We start from the raw sequence: 20,524 nt of genomic DNA on the forward strand, positions 1-20,524 counted from the left end.
TTCCAGGCCAGAGAAACCCACTTTCCCCCAGACTCCTGCAGTGTAACAGTGACACCCAGTGACAAGTTTTACACTAACCTTCTCAAGAACTCCTCTGTTTAAAGGTAAGAGGCAAAATTAATTTGCCTACCAGTTACACATTTGCTCTGCGTGCTTCCTGTGAAAGCCTGGGTAGGAAATGGGCCTGGAAAGCAAGTTCTGTGCTGCAACCTTGGCATAAAATTTGTGCTTCGTGGAGAGCTCAGCAGCCAAACCCAAACCCCTCCTGCGACACTGCGGCTGCGTGCCAACTGAGCTGCAATAGCCTAGCAAGAAGTAATACAAATGCAGAGCACATTTATTACCCATTCCAAGATAAGTTAATACACTTTACATAAATAATTTGAACAAGGCTTGATAAGTTGGAGGCATTTCTATAAAAAGCTGGAGTAAATACAGTCCTGCACTCCACACACAACGTCATGCAGCAGCTAAGTATGCCCAGACAAAGCAGCAGCACTCAGACCTAACTCTAAATTTGGTACTGCCTTTGCTCACCCAAGCATGGCAGCAGCATGACTCCCCAGCCTCACGGTGCTGCCACATGCTAACTGGACATGCATCCCTGGCTCTTACAACCACATGCTTTTTCTGTTATACACCAGCAACCTTTTCCAAGCTTAAACATCTCATTTAAGGACAATTTCTGCGGAAGAATCCTGAAACTGTTAACAAAAGGTTGCCTTTACTCCCGGTTAACGAGGAGATGGGCTGTCATCCTCCTGTTCCTTGTTTAGTTTGAATCAACAACTACAAGGGAAATGAGAGGATAAGAACAGAGATGCTGGTTCAATTTCATCCTCATACAGTTGGTTCATGACGAGGTGCAGGTGGCCATGACATGCATCATCACCACAGTTCACAACTTTAACCAGAATATACAGTTTGTCTGAAAATTCATGGTCCTTTATGTAATCTGCTTTAATTTGGAAGGCTGGACCAAGGCGCATTACCTACTGGGTCAGGGAGAACCGGTGACTTGAAGGGAGAAGTTTAATTTGTGTGCGTGTCCTGCAGTATGAGCAGAATATCCCCAGTGTCTCAGAGAAGAGCAAACCTCCCGGGAAGTGGCAGGCAGTGACTGTTCCCATGAGGGTGCAGTTAGCCTCCGGGCCCAGGGTAAAACACCACGGGTGGTCTTCAGCTGCTGGTGGGAAAGGGAAGTCCCAGAGCACTGGAAGCTCCCAGAGCTCGAACTCGAGCAGGGATGAATGGGAAGTGAACTGAGCAAAAACCAAGAAATGGAACGAACTTGTCTCTGCTAATAAAACAAAGGCATCTGCGAGATGGGTCATTTTCCCAAAAACAGCCCCCCGTTTGACAAGGCAGTGTCACTAAGCCAAGCGCTGCAAGGAGTTTGGCACTGCACCAACGTGCTCAGGCAGAGAGGCTGCAGACACCCTTGCAATGAGCTCAGAAATGCAGGGGGAATGCAATATTAACCGAAGGCTAGAGCACTGCCCTGCGCAGGGAGGAGGTGCGGTAATTGGCATGTAAACACGGCCATGGTGGGTGAAGGAAGTACTCACAAGACAAATCAAGCAAAACGAGTTGGCTCCAGAAAGCATGATTTGCATTAATAAAATAAGATTATTGCATGCTTTGGAAATTAAAGGCCTTCTTTAGTCCTAATAGTGCAAAAGTTATTTATAGGTACTGGAGACATTTGCTATTTACTCATAATAAGCACCTCGATGCAGCGTAATTAAAACGACTGCCAGCTCATTGGTGTTGACACGCATTAGTGAAGACAATTTCCAGCTTCGTGCATCTTGTGAAAGAGCAGCCGAGCTGACCCGCCCGAGCAGGCTGCCCTCCTGCGTGCCAGCCATGCTGAACTCGCAGTGCTTCCACCACCACCACGAGAAGGACGCTTCCTTACCGAGTGCCAGCACAGAAAGCCTCCGCTGACCCTTGGGCCAAACAATATTTCGGGACCACATGCAGTGACCCAGCAGAGGCAGCAGCTGCGAGCCCCGGCTCTGTTGCAAGCCGGCACGCACAGGATCAGGAACCACAAGAGCACGGCGATGCTGGCAGCAGAGAGCTTCCACTCCAAAACACTCAGGAGCTGAGAGGGGAGGGAGGAACTCCAGCGAAGCACTACCTGGTAATGCTTCGTTCAAGGACTGAAGCAGCAATGAAATTTCTGTTTAGGTGCTCCCCTGATTTTTCCGGCCTCATTAAATGTAAGGCTTTCACAATTATTTGGTCAACACTAGCAGAGAATGGCCATCAACTTTAACTCTTTAATCATGGTCGTAACAGTTACTCATGCAAGATTCTGAGATGAAAGTAAAATGAAGGCGCAGACCATCCTTTTGCCTGGTCTACAAGTGTTCCTAATCTGTAGGAAAGCCATTATGAATTCTCCCTCCCTCTTTTCTCTTTATGTGTATTAAATAAAATCATAAATCCCCAGAGACATATGCACTGGAGTCGCAGTAAAGTTCCCTTCCAGAAGATCAAGAATTTTAATAAAAGACATAAATTCTGTTTCAGCCTTGAATCAGAGTGGCAGCTTCTCAGTGCCCAGATCACTGCATGGGTAAAACAGAAAACCCTCTACTGCAAACCTGCCTAGACTTCACATTAAATAGCCAGCTGTTGCTTCAACTTTGAAGGTAGGTTTATTGTATTCTTCAATAATTTTTAGCAACTTAGGAAGTCTGTTAAACCGAAAGGTATGGTACTTTTGGAAAGGAGTTACGCTGTCATTCCTAGAGCCATAAGCAGCATGCCATAGGAACACTCAGGGAAAAGTCTGCCTCAGGTCAGACTGCAGAAGTTTGCATTACATATTGAAAACTAACGCAGGAGTTTTTCACTTATAATCAGTTATTAATCAGTTTTTTTTCAAGACACTGTGCACACTCGCTCTCTCAAGTGTGTACACGAGAGGAATGAAGAAAAAACAGCTGGAACGTGATTGTTGGAAAGGATCACCTGAAGTGTTAAAATGAATCCACAACTATTTTCTTTCATCTTTTAAACTCAGATGTTCTCATGTAACCATGTGCTTCTCTTCCTCCGGTATCACACGCCCTGGCAACCATAGAAAGTTAGAACACTCCTTAACATAGTTCTATCTCCACTGAGTAAATGACACAATGGTGTTTTATCAAGTTATTCAGTTGCATGTGTATTTTTAGAGGTTCATCTGCTTAGAATTCACTACAGGTAGATGAACCACCACGCCTCTCCCGCCAGCTCACCACACCAAGTGCCACTGCTCTCTCAATGAGGATCTTCAAGTATTTAAGATATCCTAAAAGCAGCTCTCCTCTCGGAACTGCTTTATTTTTACCCTATCATTTCTTCATGGATAGTGATTCAGTGCAGCATGGAGCTTCACTTTACACTTGTAGAATGTGGCATCTATTTCACTATACACGTTCAACACACCTAAATGTTATGACCCAAAAACGAAGTTAACTGGCAGTGATGACAGAGGGGTCTATTTTCAAATCCTGACACCTAATAAAACAACATTCATTAGAACATCTTCATCAAAAGTCTAGCATTTTCTAATATTGCTTCCACCCTTCTCACTATGCCTGTGCTCTAATGAAATCCATCGGGGACCAGCAGCACAAAAAGCCCAGCAAAAGCTGCTCTCCTGAGCTACAGCCGATCGCCCCACGGATATGGTAGGTTGCTTTTCCAAGGCAGGTTCATCACTTTCATTTTGGTATTCTACGCCGGGGGCGACTGCCCCGAAGTGATAAACCTGCCCGGAGGTTTCTGTAGTGTGATTCAGAGTGACAGTGCTCAATTCATTTGCCACCTTTAACTGAATAGATGGCAGCGAGGATCAAACTGCAATCTCCTGAAAGCAAGGGAATCGTGAAATTAAACCTGGAGCTTGTTGAGCCACTTGGGTCCTTTAATATATGAGCTATCTTCAAATTGCCTTTACTCCGTGCATTTAGTAAACTGTGAGAGAAACTACCTCTGAGAAATTACCTCTGAGGGTAATTTTAACTCCATAAAAACACTGTAATACATAATTAAAAGCACTGGCACAAACAACTCATCATTCATTTTGTGTTTCCCTTTGACAGTATATCTAATTCTTTCGGTTTGGTGGGTGGGGTGGGAACTTTTCAATGCGATTAACACCTCCACATTGCTTTAAGCAAGGTACACGGCTGCAGCACATTATTCAGCACCATACATGCCTAACTTTCAGACTAATGTTCTTTTTTTTTTTTTAACAGTTTACGTTCCGTTGTAATTGAGACACAAATTCCCTGACAGAGGCAGCACACTGCACGAGTACCTGTAACGTACACCCTAAACCAGAGTCTGGTTTACAAATGTACCAACCAGGCGGTTAAAATAAAGATATAATTCACTGTAAATAATCAAAATGCTGGTAGCACTTCTAGACTTCAGTTTGAATAGAAGTTACTACATGAATTCTAGAGACCCAGTCACAATTAGCCAATGTGCGACAGCAACGCGGTGTTTCAGAAGACCTGATTTGGTATCAGAGGCACAAAAGACAAAATTTCGTGCTGTGCATTCTCCAAATGGTGAACAGTCACATCTTCACCGATCAGAATGGACCGGGATAGCAAAGACAACAGCACACATTGGTGACATGCACTGCAAGTGTGACACTACGCCTGCTAAAAGCCAGTTGTTCTGCTGCTATCACAGGCATCAAAGTGTGGAAAGATCCTAAGTCCGAGGACAAATTGAGGCTAAGTAGTCCACAAAGAGCTGCGCCTTTGCTTTGTCTAACCTCTTGGATAGAGCTACTTTCAGGCAGCTCCCATCTCTGGTGGCTCCAGTCTCTGTTTAAAAATTAGAGCTGATTAACTGGTTGATCATCCGTGAGCAACCAGAACTTTCCTGGTAGGAGCAGGGAACGTTCTTTGAAAATTGAATGGCTCTGGCCCTTCACAGCTATCCACAAAGAACAGATTAATTGGAAACATATAAAGACCTTTATCCTTGATCTATTTTTTCCTGGACTGAGATGCTTAAATTCTGGGTAATGGTGGTTTATTACACCTGCAAATTAGTAGAGTATTAAAATTAAGAGTATTTCACCTCTGCAAACACAGACACTAAATAATGATAAAACAATTTTACATAAAAGGCCTTGTGTAAGTTCAAAGTTTTTCCACAGACATTAATTAGAGACTCAACAGCAATCCAGCTTAGGTATTATCTCCCGCTTACACCTAGAGAAGTGGTTTTTGTTTTAGGAGATCGAGCTTTGCTGGGACAGGATCATTTATGACACACTGCTCTACATTCACGTCTCACTTGAGGGGGTAATTCAAGGTCTATTTCTCAGGCACCAACATGAAAGCAAGAAATGGTAATGAGGAGGCTACTCCAATCCATTTTCTGTGCTTGGAAATAAAGTCGAATGGAACTAAGATCCAAAGAAAGTTCCCAATAAAGCCAAATTAGAGTGCTCTCTGTGGGATCTTACCAGATTAAACAGCTCAGCACTTCCATGTAAGAAAATCATGACTTTAGAGGCACAAATTAGCATTCCATAGTACTATTGCTGGACATGCTGCAACATTTTTGATAGAGAGATCATCACAATCATGGCATCCTTTATTTTTACCATTTTAGGTGACAAGTCTATGGGGACAAATACATGACTGGCCTGTACTTCTCATGTTTTCAATGACAATCTAGGGAATTAAAACACAAAAACATAAAGCTGGGGAGATGAACACGTACTGCAGAACAGGTTCTGCACCCAAAAGCACCCAGGGAGTACTGTTTCACCTAAAGAAAAGCCAAGAATACTTCCAAGTTAAGCATTCTCATTGCTCATCGTTTCAAGTTGTATGGATCATTTTTACCTAACATGGAAATTATGTCATCTTCAGGATAAAGCAGTGAGTAAAAAATGACATGAAGGGCTTTACCCATTAACTTAGGTACAGGGTCTGCATGTTTGTCTCAACCTCGGTGCTTCTTCCATTATTGTCAGCTCCCAGGTCACCTGCAGTGAGATTTGATTCCTTTTTTCCTCCCCACACCTCCAACTTGTCATTAACTCCTCTCACCTCTTATCCTCAGTGGCCAGAAACCTGTCCTTCAAGTAACGCTAAGCGTGCCACCTCTCCCGGAGCTGTGTTCACCTCTCTTCTCCACTCTGTCCGAGCTGCCTTGGCTTCCTGTCCTTCCAGGACCCAAATAAAGCTGTACAGAGGCTGCCCTGTGAGCGAGATACCTTCCTCAGTCAAACTCCTCTGCATTTTCCTATCCTTTACCACATTTCATTTCCTCTCCATCCTCACCATCACTGACCACCACAAGCTGTCAACCAAATGGATAAGCCACCACTTCCTTACTTCTCTTATAGTCCCTTGGGGCTCTTGCTTTCACTTGTTTCTCCTCCAAACACAAACTGTATCATAACAGAAGCCAAAGAATTGCTAGAGAGAGAGAGAAACACTCAGTAATGTAAGACCACAGCAGAACAAACAAAGTGATTTTGCATCTGTTGTCACTGTAGAGGACTTCGTACAGCTTTTCACCTTGGAAACATACAGGGATGTCACAGGATCTCCTCTCAGACTGAAGTGCATGTAAATGACGATATAGGAAAAACAAAAGACCACTGAATGGCAGCAACTCTCCAGTGCCAGCTGTTACTGACCTTAGAGTTCAAAAGGAACAGAAGCACAGAACAGATGTACAATTACCTGTTGTGTACCACCTCCCACTTCCACAGAAATGCAAGATGGAAAAGGCTATACGCTGTTTTAAGCTTTGTGAGGTGATACAAGTGCCCACAGATTAGGATGTCTGACATGAATAACCACTCCAGCTGCTAGGTAAGCAATGACACCCCATCCCAGTTGCCAGGATTACGTTAATTCTTTGTAAGAGGTACACTTGCATTGTGGACTTGCTGGCAGGACATTCAACTCTAATGGGATATACACAGACAAAAAAAAAAAAGCACCTGGAAGAATTCATGGAAAGAAGAAATCTCGTCTGTCCTCATACTCTTTCGTAGGCTTCCACTATTGGCCTCTGTTGGAGACGCAATGTTTAACTAAACGGAGCTTGAGCCTACTTTAGTCTTTATCTTCTGCTCCTGAAAAATGCCAGCCACAGCTGAGTATGCAGATTCCTGCCACTAGAAAGACTTATGACCATGTTTTCTTTTCCTTTGATGACTGGCTGCATACTTACGATCCCTCCCACAATGACCTGCAAGCACCCGCATAAGACTTTCTTGTAGAAAGATGTGATAAATGAGTCTCAACAGCAACAAATCAGTCTTAGGGAACAGCCTTCGCCTCCCTAATACCTGCTCTCACCACACACACGGAATATAAACCACTGCTATGTGGCGCCACTGCCTCTGCGTCAATGCTCCATGCAGAGCAGCGCACGGGTAGCCGCCTGCCAGGCCCCCCCAGCCCGTCTGCGGTGAAGCTGGGCCGCGTTCCAGCACTCACTCACGCCGCTGATGCATTAAGCTCTGATTCAGATTCGAGTCTCTCCTACTTACAGGACTCGGTGTCCACACAGACTTGGAGATGACTACGGCTTCAATAAATTCAGCTACCACAGTTCAGAAAAATTTTAACGGCTTTAAAAAGTCAACGGCTGGCAGGAAGGATCAGCTCTGAGGCAGTGCTGTTTCAGTCAAGTCTGGGTTTGAGATGCACAGCGTAAAATGAGACTGGCTTAGCAGGCACACCAGATTTGTAGAGTACTCATAATGTGCTCCAGTGTGCTGGTGTGCATTAGGAGACCACGAGCTGGAAGCACTGAAGGCAACAAGCCACTTTAAGACATCTTGCCCAACGCTGGAATCCAGAGCACTGAATTTTACAACCAACTCATTAAGAAAATTGGCATCCCAGAATAGAGTCAACAACTGAACAAAGCATCACTAAAGTTAAGCAGCTGAACTCAGCAAGGAGCGAGGCTGGGTTAACCTCTTGCTCTGCCTCTCTCAGAGAATCTGAGATATCCCGCTTGGAGGGAGGCACAAGTCAAACATCTCTCGAATCTGAGAGCACTCTTTAGCCAGTCCTGGGGCCTTTGAGCAGCAAAAGGTATATCAAGGTGCCCTATTCTTGCATTACACAACTGGTCACAATTTTGCTTTCCGAAGTGAAGACAATATCTGCATGCATCTCAGGAGGGAGATAAAGTATTTTCTTCTTTAGCTCAGTAAGTCTTCTGCTCCTCCCTCTCATGTACTGAAGTCTATGTGGCTAAAAGTTCACGAGCAATTTTTGTATTACAGCCCGACATTATTTCCACAGCAGAGGGCTCACAATGTTTCATCTCAGTCACTTGGGGTTGTTTTTGTTTTTTGGTGGTGGTGGCGATGTGGTTTTTATTTTTTTCCCTGTAATAATTCTTCCCCCAGTTACTGGAAGCAGTGTAAGAGAATACAGACTGTCGATTCTATTTGCAACATAAAAATGAAATCCTTGTAATTTACTTCTTTTGATACTTGGTAAGGTGTCCGCTTGACAGATGGCTTCTCCACTCAGATACACCTGGGCAAGCCCATAACTCCAACATCAGTATCACGAGGCACAGGCTCCCCTGTAATTTACTTCAGAGAGCCAACAGAATGGTTTCCAAGATTCTGCAGTTCCTTTCCTCCAAAGGAAATGTCTTCAAAATCTCAGAAGCATTTGTCACTGTTCTTTGCCGTTTCTTCTTCTGAGGGCACGATCTTCTTTGCATCTACATTGTTTAATGTACCCAGAGGGTTCACAACGTTTTCTTTCACAATGCCATGGTCTCTGCTGGCACCCCAAAAGCAGCGTCTGTTTCCGGCATCCATATTCCACTTGTCAGCAGGTTATCTGCTAAGGCAGTTATCCCCTCCCTTCATTTCCCTCCTTTTTCTTTTTAAACTAAAAAGTTTTTATCAGGTTTAGGCAAGGTATGTCCAGCAGGTCACTCATCTGTCAAAAAAAAGTATCTTCGCCTTTCACAGAAAGGCTTTTCAGCATAAAATCTAAAAAGCCTTCACTTTGCTGATCCAAATTCCTTATGCCCATTTACTTGAGATTTATGTAGCAGCATTCTGTGACCTTTGGCGCCACCGGTACAGCATCACAAAGCAAAAGCCACCGCTGCCTTTCACTAACATTTATGATATTGAAAGAACTCTTTTACAGGATGTCCCATGAATGAGCCGGACTAGCCTCTAGTAAAAGAAAACTGCATAAATATTACATTGTTTGGTAGAGGAGAGACCGCACGCAAGATGCAAGACCCTCTAAGTTTTCTCTTTTGTTTGTTTTTAAATTTAATCCAAAATAAATGCCTATTACTGACAATGTAAGAAGAAAAAAATGCAGTTGTCTGTTTTTACAACTCTTAAATCATCCTAGTTTTGGTGAAATGAATGCAAGCAATACAGACTTCGCCCATTTCCTGATTTGACGAGGTCGAAACACCACTTTAAAGAATGCAAAGTTCATTTTTGTGCCTTCAGGCAGAATAAACTATTGTTATGACATTCTTAACACGTATTTGCCTATCATGTTATAAAGAACTGCAGGGGTGCAAACTCCACAGACCATCTTTTCTAGCACTTCACTATCTGTGATACTAGAAAGCTTTCCTCCTGCCGAAAACTAATGCTTCCTTTTTGCAATTTTAACCCCTTATTTCTAGCCTAGTCTGCCAGGACACAGAAAAGAGATTAATTCCTCTGTTTCTTGCAGAGAATTTTATATCCAAATATTGTATTTCCCCCATTTATTCTAATTATGCTATCATATAGCATTGTTAAATCAAGGCTGTGCTTTAATACAGAAAGATGGTAAAAGCGTAAGGACTCAAAGGGCAGTTGGATAAACTAATAATAAAAGAGTCCATCTTCAGTAATAAATACAAATGAACGTCTTAGCTCAAGAAATGCCTGCACTGCAGTCTGCTGTAAGCTGGGCAAGTAATCTGGGAGGGTATCACTTCATGCCTCTTATGCTCATCTCTAGGCACCCACTACTCCCTTTTGTCACAAACAAGGTACGCAGTTAAGTGGACCTTTGGCTAGAAGCCTGAAGCTTTATCACCTGGTATATTCCTCTGACAAACCATAGGCAAAGCGGGGATTATTTGGCTGTCAGTGAGATGGTTTCCTCGAAGGTATAAAACGTTATAAAACCTTTACGATTCCAGTCTCAGTACTGGACAGATACACAGCGAGTCAGACATCACAAACCTAAAACCTCTGCTCTGAAAAAAGCTGCAATCAAGTGATTCCACATGAATGCCCCCTGCCCTCTCCACCGTGCATAACGCGCCTGCCACCAGTTACATCTCTAATGACCGACGTTCATCTGAAGAAGTAGCAGCAATAATAAAACCTTGAGTTCTGGCAACTCTGGTGGGGTAACAACCTCAGCACAACCATAAGCAAATGAAACTATAATAATATGACAGGCTTTATGATGCCTTGGCCTGCATCCCATAATCCCCCTGCTGAGCCCTTGCGGCTGTCAAGTGCTCCCGAGCATGCCCCAGTGATCCCAAACCTCTCCAGCTCAGCGGGTGCAAGACCCGAGCGGTGCTCAGCAGATGTCTGGCACGGAGTCAGCAGAAGGAGCCAGCCCCACCTCATTAGCGACAACAGCGTCAGCACAGAAGGCAGCGAGCGCAGCTCCGGCCAGCACCGCGCTACGCGTGCTAACAAAAAGCAGCAGAATCATGCGAAGACAGGCTTGACATCCTTGCACGAGCGGAAATGCTGAAGTTCTCCTAACTAAAGGGGCATTCCTAACACTTCCTGCAGTGGGAACCCAAAATCCAGCATTCATCTCCAGCTGCATAATCGAGTAAATTAACTAAGATTCTTTAAGCTTACAGAACAGGAGGCTGTCTGGGGGTTGCAGGGATGTTACTCTGTTTCCAAGAAGAAAGCTGCAATCTACATGATTTTCAGAGCAAATACACAGTCAGTCAGACCAAAGCAAACTAACCTCATTATCTTTAACCGTTTACGTTCCCAATTTTTCCTGCACCTTCCCTGCTCTCCATCTAGCCTTGTCTACCAGCAAGCACAGTTGCAGAGAGGAAGGGAAATGTCCCTATGTGTTGGCTGAAGAGGACATTTGGGTGGTCCATTTGGATCACCCCCTTTACAAACCACTTTGCTGCTTCCCAGGATCACACCGTGAAGCAGAGGTACCCTACTGCTACAGCTCAGTGACAACGCCCTGGTGCTCTGGGTTCTTCTGTTCTGCAAACAGAAATCTCCATCCAGTTCTTCGTTTTATCTTCACATGGTGGATGACTTCTGAAGTTTCCCTGACACAGCTGCCACATCTCCACGTCCGCAGCGCTTCCAACGAGCACGCAGTCCTGCACGTAGACCTGGCACTGGCAATCACGCGGAATGGGAGCTGCACAGCAGCTGCAGAACGACACGCAGTTTGCCGAGTCCACGGAACACAAGGAAATCTTCAGACACATCACACAGCGAGACACTACTAGCGGCTTAAGTCCACTTTCCTGAAGTCAACCTACCAGTTCCCTCCGTCATCCCATTTTCTAAACGGATAACTTTACAGCCAGCCACTATATCCTCCCATGGCTACAGCTTTCTGCTTGTTGCTCTCCCCTTCCACCGCAATTCTCCCTTTCATCTACACTCTCTAAGATCCTCTGGCCTTCTCCCAGAGCATATGCAGAAAAAAACCCTGCTGGAACTGGAGTTCTGCCAAATCTAAATTCACTGACACTTAAAGGAACTCCAACTGTCCTCAAATCAGACTGAAAAGAATCTCTAATGATGGCTTATTTTTAATTCTTCTTAAGTAGAGGACTCTAATGAATTTTCTTGAGATACTGGGGGAGTAAGGCAGATCTAGGTTTTCACAGATTCCTTCATGAATATTTCTCACTACATACTGGATGTCATTATTCTACTGAGAATCAATTAGCCCAAATGTTGTTATGACAGTTACAGAAAAATTGTATTTTTAGCAACAATTTATAGTGTTCTGTCTCTTCCCAAGCAATCTTCACAGAAATTCTGAGAACTTCAAACCTAATCAGGTGGCAAAAAAAAACTCTTTGATGAGAAAGAAATATGTGATTGGGAGGGTTTCTGAAAGAAAACAGAAGCTTTTTACTCCTAAATGTAGTCTTACTTTACGGGAATCCAGCTGAGAGTATAAGCAAGCCAAAAAAAGGCAGCGAAATTGGGATTTAATTTATTTTCTATTTCATTGACTCAACTGTAGAAATTCAGAAGACTTTTCACAATTGACAAAGAAGCAATGCCCTCTTTGGCCATTTAAAGCAACAAACGCTGAACGATCATTTTCCATATGCTGTAGCATCACAAATCCACCACGCTTAAAGCACTTTCCCTGGCAACCCCCCCAGTTCTCTCCTGTACCTCCGCAGCTACCACCAACATCAGGAGAAACACAGCAACCTGGGAGATGGCTTACAAGGCAAAAGTCCTGCTGTGTGCTACTACCCGCATTCCTACAGAAACTGTTCCCACACGGTGGTATCATCGACTGATGAAAAACAGTGATTAGAAAGGAACAAAAGCACCTCCAGTGGCAGCAGAGGACTTCCCTCGAAAGAGGCTACCTCTGTTTAGTAGTGAAGTCACGAAGCAGCAACAACCATGCTATTTGTAACAGAACCACACCACTTAAATATTACGAACTTGAAAGCAGGTCAGTAAAAAAATCAGAGGTCTGTCCTGTATCGTATGCTGGACCAGACTACCACCTGATCTGCTAGTCTCTGTGACCAGCAGTACGTGAGAGGGAGGCTTGTGTTATTTTCAGTCTCCTCTCCTTAACGCAACTCTGTTCTTTGTCCGCCACTGACAGACGCACTTCAGGTGTTCTAGAAAATGGTGAAAGCCATTTGGTTTCCCAGGCACATCTGAGCTTGTTGCTCAGTTCATCAGCTCTTTTCTACACTCTTAACAAAACAAGGGGGACAAAGGAAGAGGAGAAAACAGTGCTTCATATGAAGCCCCTCTACTTCACCAAGAATTATGAACAACCTCACCCTGAAGGCAGTTCCCACACCAGAGGGCTTCCTGTGTCCTGCCTCACTCCTGTCTTCTTCAGTTTAAAGTGACTGACTCTTACCACGAACCTTAGAACTCTCATTTAATTTAACTTTTGCACTCAAAATTCACGCTACCATGCACACCACTTGAAAAGGTAACGTTCTAGTGGACAAGAAGATATTTGGACTTTACATCAGGTAATACAATGACTTCCCTCCTACCAGCCACGAAAGTGTTACACTGAAAAATGAGCAGCTGCAGTCCTGTCACTACTCAGTGAACAAAACCAAACGGCACCAGCTTAGCTTGTATGATGGCCATGAAATCACTGTGCAGTTACAACAAATGGAGCTGAAAATGTGTCTGTTCTCCCCCCTAATGCACAGCGATAGCCAAACACAAATATATTTTCAAGGGTGTTGTTGTGAGCACCGCAAGGAAAATCTATGTGTTCAGGCAGATCCAATTATCTAACATTAAACATTTCTTTAGCCTCATCCAGGGTAGCAATTAACAAGTTCACAGTACTTAGCAATTGCTAGTCTGTTACCATCCAGGCCAACAGAGGAAGCACATTCCCTACTTCCCACTACACTGTCAAACAGCAAAAAACGAGGCCCAAAAAACGTCCAAACATTAGATGCAAAAAATCCACTGTTGGTAACAAGCCTAAGAACTTTGTAAGGAAGTGATTTACCTTTGCACTTGTGTTCCTTTGCTCCTTTCGGACACCCTTACTATGGTGCTTTTGCTTTAAACTTTACACCCAAGTCTCCCAAGCTTTCATTTATAAGGAAACTGCTAAACTTAACACTGTTCATTAGCCTGCAATACATACCCCGTTCCTTGATACAGAGGGAGTAACTCTGCTAGATGGCAGCTACTGGCACGTCCCTGTTTATGTGGAAAAATCAGATGCTTGGTCAGTAGCTCTGCTGAAGGCTGTCTTGTGCGCCCGTATCACCTACCTTCATATCCATCCCTAAACCTTCACATCGACGCACATTCCTGTTTGAATTTAGAGCTTTCTCAACACCCACACACCCTCGTGACACTGGCAGCCAAGAAAATAAGAGAAAAAAAAATTGGTCTCGGTTGCAGTGCAACAAGGAGCTGACAGCTAGTTTGTCATGACTCAAACAAATGACAGCCACTAAGCACCGAGCATGACTTAAGGCAGTTGTTGGGGTGGAACTAGGTTCGATTTGAACAGATGCCTTTTTCTTTTGCTGAGAAAGAATGCTGAATTACCTGCTTGCTTCAGTCCCAACATGCTATGCTGAGATTCCCTCTCTCCTTTTTCTTTGGATGCAAAATTGAGGGGCACTTAAGAAAGAGGCAGGACTACTTCAGCATGAAGGCCCTGGAACATACAAGACAATCATTCATCTGTTTCCTCTACCACAGTCTAGCTTGAAACTCTAAGGGTAATCCAGAATTCTTGAATTTTCTACCCTAGCTCTCCTTCTGTAAGGACAAATGTCTTCTATGTCTTCTCCTCAGCTCTTTTATATGGTCCTTTATACCAGCCTCCAATCTTTTAACTGTTTCAACTGGTGATGGATTTAGCACCTAGCAGACTTGTGGAAGCCAGGAACTTCTTAGCTCCATTCCGGTGGTACAGCAGCCATGGAATATGGAGTGGCCTTGTGTCCCAGTTCAGTTCCCTGTCAACAGTACACCTTGTATCTCGCCCCTGCCCTTCCTGACTCACCTCCTAGCTCTAAGCACATTACAACGAAAGCACAGGCAGTGAGCACAGATCACAGTTCCCAGACTTTCTTGTTTAATCGCTGCAAACCTCTGCTAAGGAACAGCAAAAAAGGCAGGCACTCTTTCAATGGAAGGAAGCTGTAAAGCCATCAGCCTGGTGGCAAAACAGGTTAAAAACACGTATTAAGAGCGTTGGGCATTTCAACATTTACTACCTTTCAGCAGAACCACTCTTTCCAGGCCAGAATTAAGGAAGACATCTAAAATCAGGGCGCAAGGATGTGCACCTAACACCAGAACGGTACTGGACTGCCCTCCAAACTACAATTCTTCAATAGAAAAGCCAAAAACGATCAAGATCCCCAAGTCCTGGAACTGTAATTATTTTCCACGTGATTGCACCAAGTTCTCTGCACTGCTCTTGCTTTCTGGGGAAGCATATGCTGCTTTACATTTGAATCAAATCTGGAGCCTGATTCAGGGACAAGGACATACTAATGAGTCCTAGATAACAAAGCCAGATATATGCCAAAGCATATATAAAGCAACTCTCATGTAAGCTTTTGCAAACCCAATGATAACATTTTTAAAGCTTTTCCATCTATTTTTCCCCCAAATCATAGTATCTTATTTTCTTACTACTGCATTAATGTAAATAACAACAGTGGAACACAAAAAGTTATTAAATTATTAAAGAGAGAAAGAAGCTTTACTGTATTTTCCACTGACTTCATAGGAGATATGACAGCAACTGGTAGCCTTATGTTTTGCATTTCAGCTCAGACATGATGGCCAGATTTCCTTCCCAGGAAGATTTCACAGAGCAAAAATTCTGCCTTGTGGATCGTATCAGTGGCTTTTGTAAAGCCATTTGTTGTGACATACGGCTGCATGCATGACATGCCGAGCCCTGCCCCATGCTATTACTTACTGCTGCACCACAGTGCCAAAAGCAGCAGCATGAGAAAATGCAGGGCAGAATTTATGCCTGGAGACACGAGCAGTCCCTGGAACACACAGGGTAATCAATCTCATGCTGAACCGGAGAAAAGGGTTCTGTCACAGCATACTGCTCACTGGAAACTGAGCAGACAGCAAGTAATCTATGAAGGAAAATCATATACGGACGTGAAAACAGTCATGAAAAACCCTTTCCATTCAAGACAGCAAGCCCTTGGTTACCAAATGCACAAGGAGCTATCCCATGCATTTATTACTTTAAAATTATTCATTTACAATTGTTAATTTACAATAATTTTCAGAAATTTTCTCATTTCATTAAAAGGGGATTGAGTCAAAAGTGGAACAAATTGAACTTTTATCATCAGCCACATACAGAATTCACCAGTTCTGGGTCACTAGTGTTACTAATGTTACCACACAACAAAAATGAAAACATATTTGTTGAAAATAAATTCAGAATGTCCTCTAGAAACATTTTAAAACCAAACATAGTTTGATTTCAGGGCCAATATTTTAGCAAATACTGTGTCTCAATTTTTTTTAGTCCTATTTGTACAAGAAGTAGCAAGAATACTCAACTAGATGTTAAAATAACCTTGGAAACGTACCTCCAAGGGCTTGAAGATTCTTGTGGCTAGTTTTCCTTACAGTTGAATAGTATCACTCATGTCAGGCAGTACAGTCCATCTCAGAAATAATCTAGGGGAGGACAGATAATCTGGAAAGTGGAAATTAAGCACGGGGACTTCTCACTGTAACAGGTGTCTCTCTACAGGTGGCAAACTACGGAAAGCACCAGAAAAACCACAGCTTGGGGCTGAAAATATTTAAGCACATAACTGGAACGGTGAGGAAGCTGGATTTTAATCCAAATAAAAATATAAAGTAAAGATGCACCAAAGTGCATCATTTCAGAATTTAAATACATTGAGGAGCTATGACAAACAAAAGCATCAACATTTTTGTTTCTATGTCCACAGGTGTCTGTATGCCTGGATGTTGAGTTACCCACAGTAGACAAGATGAGAAGCAGCTTATGTTTATGAACATCCTCACAAAAAGAATAACCGGGTTTATACCTACACAGAGGGAAACACTGACACAGCTGCAATGACAAGACCAAGAAAAGGGAGACCAAAGGGGACATTAAAGCATAAGACAACAAAAAATTCCAGAAGAGAGTAGCAGAAAAACAAGTGGCCAGAAAGGTGCAAGGAGAAAACAAGACTGGTCCTCAAAGGGCCATCCTAAAACATTCACCTAGGGAGCGCTGCAGGAAGCCAGGCATGGTGAGCAATCTCAGTGCATGGCACAAACTCCATTCATTCTAAAACCAGGAGAGAAGAAATACTAAGTTACTAGCTGGTTCTCTAAAAACAGTGAAGCTGGTTACTTTACTTTAATCAAACTTTCACCATGTATAATTAAAAAAAAAAACAACTTCACAGTATACCTTTGTCTACTAGGAATCAATTAAAAAAAAAATCAGTAAATAAATGCTCTTAAGAACCTTTGCTAAATACTAGTTCTCACAGAGGCTTAAAAGATTGCTTTTCCTGTGGAAAGTTCACAGACCTGGTACAATTTGTTATGTTCCTTTAAGTCTTTGTTGTTTAAATAGGAGTTACAATTCAAAGCTAATTTGAATAACTGAATCACAGGAAAAATACCCTCCAACCATGAAAAATGAATATTCAACATTCCCACCTTATCTTATATTCTTTGTAGTTCTGTTTCTCCACTGCATATTAAATGGGCCCCATCACATGAAACTAATACTGCGTTAGCTCTGCAAGAGGGGGGAAAAAAAGTTGTCAGCGATCTGGAAGGTGCCAGCTGCGGAACTGAAACCCTCTTTGATAGGCTAATTCCAGACTTACATATGAGGTTTTCTTCAATTCCAGAAGACAAGTATAAAACGATTAACTTCCCACCAATTGCTGTGCAGTTCAAGTACCAATTATTAACAGTCTGGGTAGCCACTGGTAACTCAGGACCTGAGAAAGCTAACCTTAAAAGCCTATTGAAACACAGCAGATATAGCATGTGATGTCTTCAGATTTTTTTTTTTATCCATAGTCCGTGTCAGCAAAACATTTTGTCCCTCAGCATTTAAATACAAATTGCATTGTCTTTCTCACCTATAGAATCCACCAACTTCTCCAAAAACACCTGATACTCGAAAGACTGCAAGTTGGCACTGAAAGGTTGGGAGAAAATGGGAAAGCTGAAAATCAGGTGGAAAAAACATACAGGGAGTAAAGGAGAAACCACCACCACCATTGCCAGATATGTGCCATTACCTATTAGAGGAGAAAGAACTTCAACAAAATGATGAAGACTGACCATCTTTAACATCCTACAAAAGCACCACCCTCACCTGAAATGGTTTCTAATACAGGTTTAAGTTGAAAGATGACTCGATATTACATTAAAAACAACAGTTATTTTAACAACCACAGAAAAAGAGCGCAGCAACTTCGTCATTTGTAATTGCAATGGAACACCGATCTTGGCACAGGAATGTCACGGCGATTTGTATACAGCATCTGGAATAATAAAACAAACGGGCACCTGACAGCAGTTTTAAAAGAACAAGATCTTAAATAATACCAGGACACTACAGCAACCCAAAGACACGTCCAGAATTGTAAAGAAATTGTCAAGTTGTTCATTAATCACCTTATGAACAGGGCGCTGAGATCCCTTGGAAACAGAAATAACAACTCTGTGGAAAAAAACAAAGTTAAATTGCTTCTTGTACTAACCACTGAAGGACGATTAAGAAAGGAAGTTAAAAACTGCAAAAAGGAAAAAAAAATACCCCTTCCTACTAGTTGGTCTAAAAGCCAGAGTTCAGAATTTTGTAAAATTACGGCAAGAAATTCAACATTTTTAGTAAGATGCAATGAAAAAGGAGCAGCCCATATGACAAGTCCTATACCAGAGAGTATCAGCACGCACGTAACGTTCATGAAAAGCTAATGAGAAACATCATAGGTATCTGAAGAAAAGAAACAAGCACAGACAGAGCATTGGAAAGAAGTCTTGAAATGACCACAACTTGAATAGTTGATCTGACCTAAGATCAACGTGAAGATGACAACGAAGCAGATACAACATATACTCACGACAACCAAAAAGAGTCCAGTGAATTCTGGCGTACAATTTTTAATAATTAGTGTTCCAGTGTCAAGCATTTCAATTATGTCTACTGTGAAGCAGTCTACATTTAAATAGATAAGGTTAAATGAGAGGTTTTTTTCATTTTTTTTTCCTTAATGTGAAAGAGGTTTGCATAATGATCCAGTCTTAGCACTGACACCAAATGTACCCTAACCAGACACCTGAGAAGAAATACAGGAAGCTCTGCAGTGGTGATGGTCACTGCATCCTGAGTGCGAACCGCTACTGCAGACTTCAGGAAGTGTCTGTCACAACTCATCTATTTTGATGTCCATTATGAAACCCTCCTGGGGTTAAATAATACACAGATACAAGACAGTTCACCTCCAATGGAAGGGTTTTTAAAAATGAAATTAGACATGTTTTTGAGGCAAAAATCTTTTGCAGTTAACTCCCCAGTTCTGCACATATTCCTATAGAATCTGTGGCCAAAGGAACCTCCTCTAAACCATTTTCCCATCACCTCCTCTGATCTGTCAACTTCAATTGCTTTTCTTGTAGCGCTGCTTGTCCTATATTGAGAGGATAACAAACAAAAAACAACTCAAAATTAAATCCTTCTAAATTTGTAACTTGATCTACAGTCTGTATTTTCTTCTGCTGCCTTACAAGTCTGAACTGTTTCAACATACAGGATTCACTAGTGCGTGCTCCAGACTCGGTGCTTTAAATATTTCCATCATTTGTTTCTGCTCTCCTAGTAGCTGTTGGTACAGAACTATTAAGGGAGTCATTTTTACACTTTTAAAGGCTTCCTCTCTAATAAAATAGCTTGGCAAGGGGAGAAAAAAAGGACATGCAGATATTAGCACACTTTACTGATCAGTCAATTTATTTTTAGTGTTTGCTTTATTTTTAAATTATCTTATAGTTGGAAAACATAAATTGAATTCTTCTGAATAGAATTGTCCAACTATCTCTCTCCTCTGGGGGCATTTTAGGAGGAAAACTGTATTCTAAATCAGATCAACTGGAAAGCTACAATAGCATCTTACTAGTTTGACATGTAAAGCGTGAAAAAAACATCCATGAGACCGTACAACCAACATGCAAAAACCTTGCTAGAAAATGTTTAAAATAGAGCTAAATGAAAATGAAGTAGACCAAAATTAGAAATACTCAAAAGACAACTTGAAGTCTCATTATTTGCTTTCGGTTTCCAGTGGTCTACCAACAACCCAGAGCAAATGGCATTCATTATCTAGGAGACTGGGCTAAATCTTACCAATTAGACATTTCCAGCAAGATGTTACCATTGCCCAGGTAAGGCAACATGATTTCTAACGCTCATTTATTTGCCATTCCCCAAAGGCACATTGCTCTCGACTGGAAGGGACGACACTGCTACAGACATAAGACTTGTGCCAAATGTTCTGACTGAGGAAATAGTCTCTGATTTTCATTTGATTCATAACTGAAACTGAAGTCTTCATACTGGGATCTTACTACATCACTACTTTCTACTTGACCTTTACATAACAATTAGGCAAAGGCCACTCTGTCCAGCAGTAAGCAGAGGAAAAGTCACAACATTGTTTTCTCAAAGGCACTCCCTTGTTGCTCTTATCCAGTGTTAGCAGCTCTTCCTCAGTTTGCATCACTCACTTT

At 42.4% G+C, this 20,524-nt stretch overlaps 1 long non-coding RNA gene across 1 annotated transcript in view; it reads right to left on the reverse strand.

Moving 5' to 3' along the window:
- Nucleotides 1–17,459: 17,459 nt before the first annotated feature.
- Nucleotides 17,460–20,524, reverse strand: part of LOC121058774 — a 64,914-nt gene continuing 61,849 nt past the window's right edge. Inside the window, exon 4 of the long non-coding RNA XR_005814341.1 lies at nucleotides 17,460–17,519. This is a non-coding gene — a long non-coding RNA (uncharacterized LOC121058774). The remainder of the gene's footprint in view (nucleotides 17,520–20,524) is intronic.

This window comes from Cygnus olor, chromosome 23, assembly GCF_009769625.2.
Source record: "Cygnus olor isolate bCygOlo1 chromosome 23, bCygOlo1.pri.v2, whole genome shotgun sequence".
Taxonomy (NCBI): Eukaryota; Metazoa; Chordata; class Aves; order Anseriformes; family Anatidae; genus Cygnus; species Cygnus olor.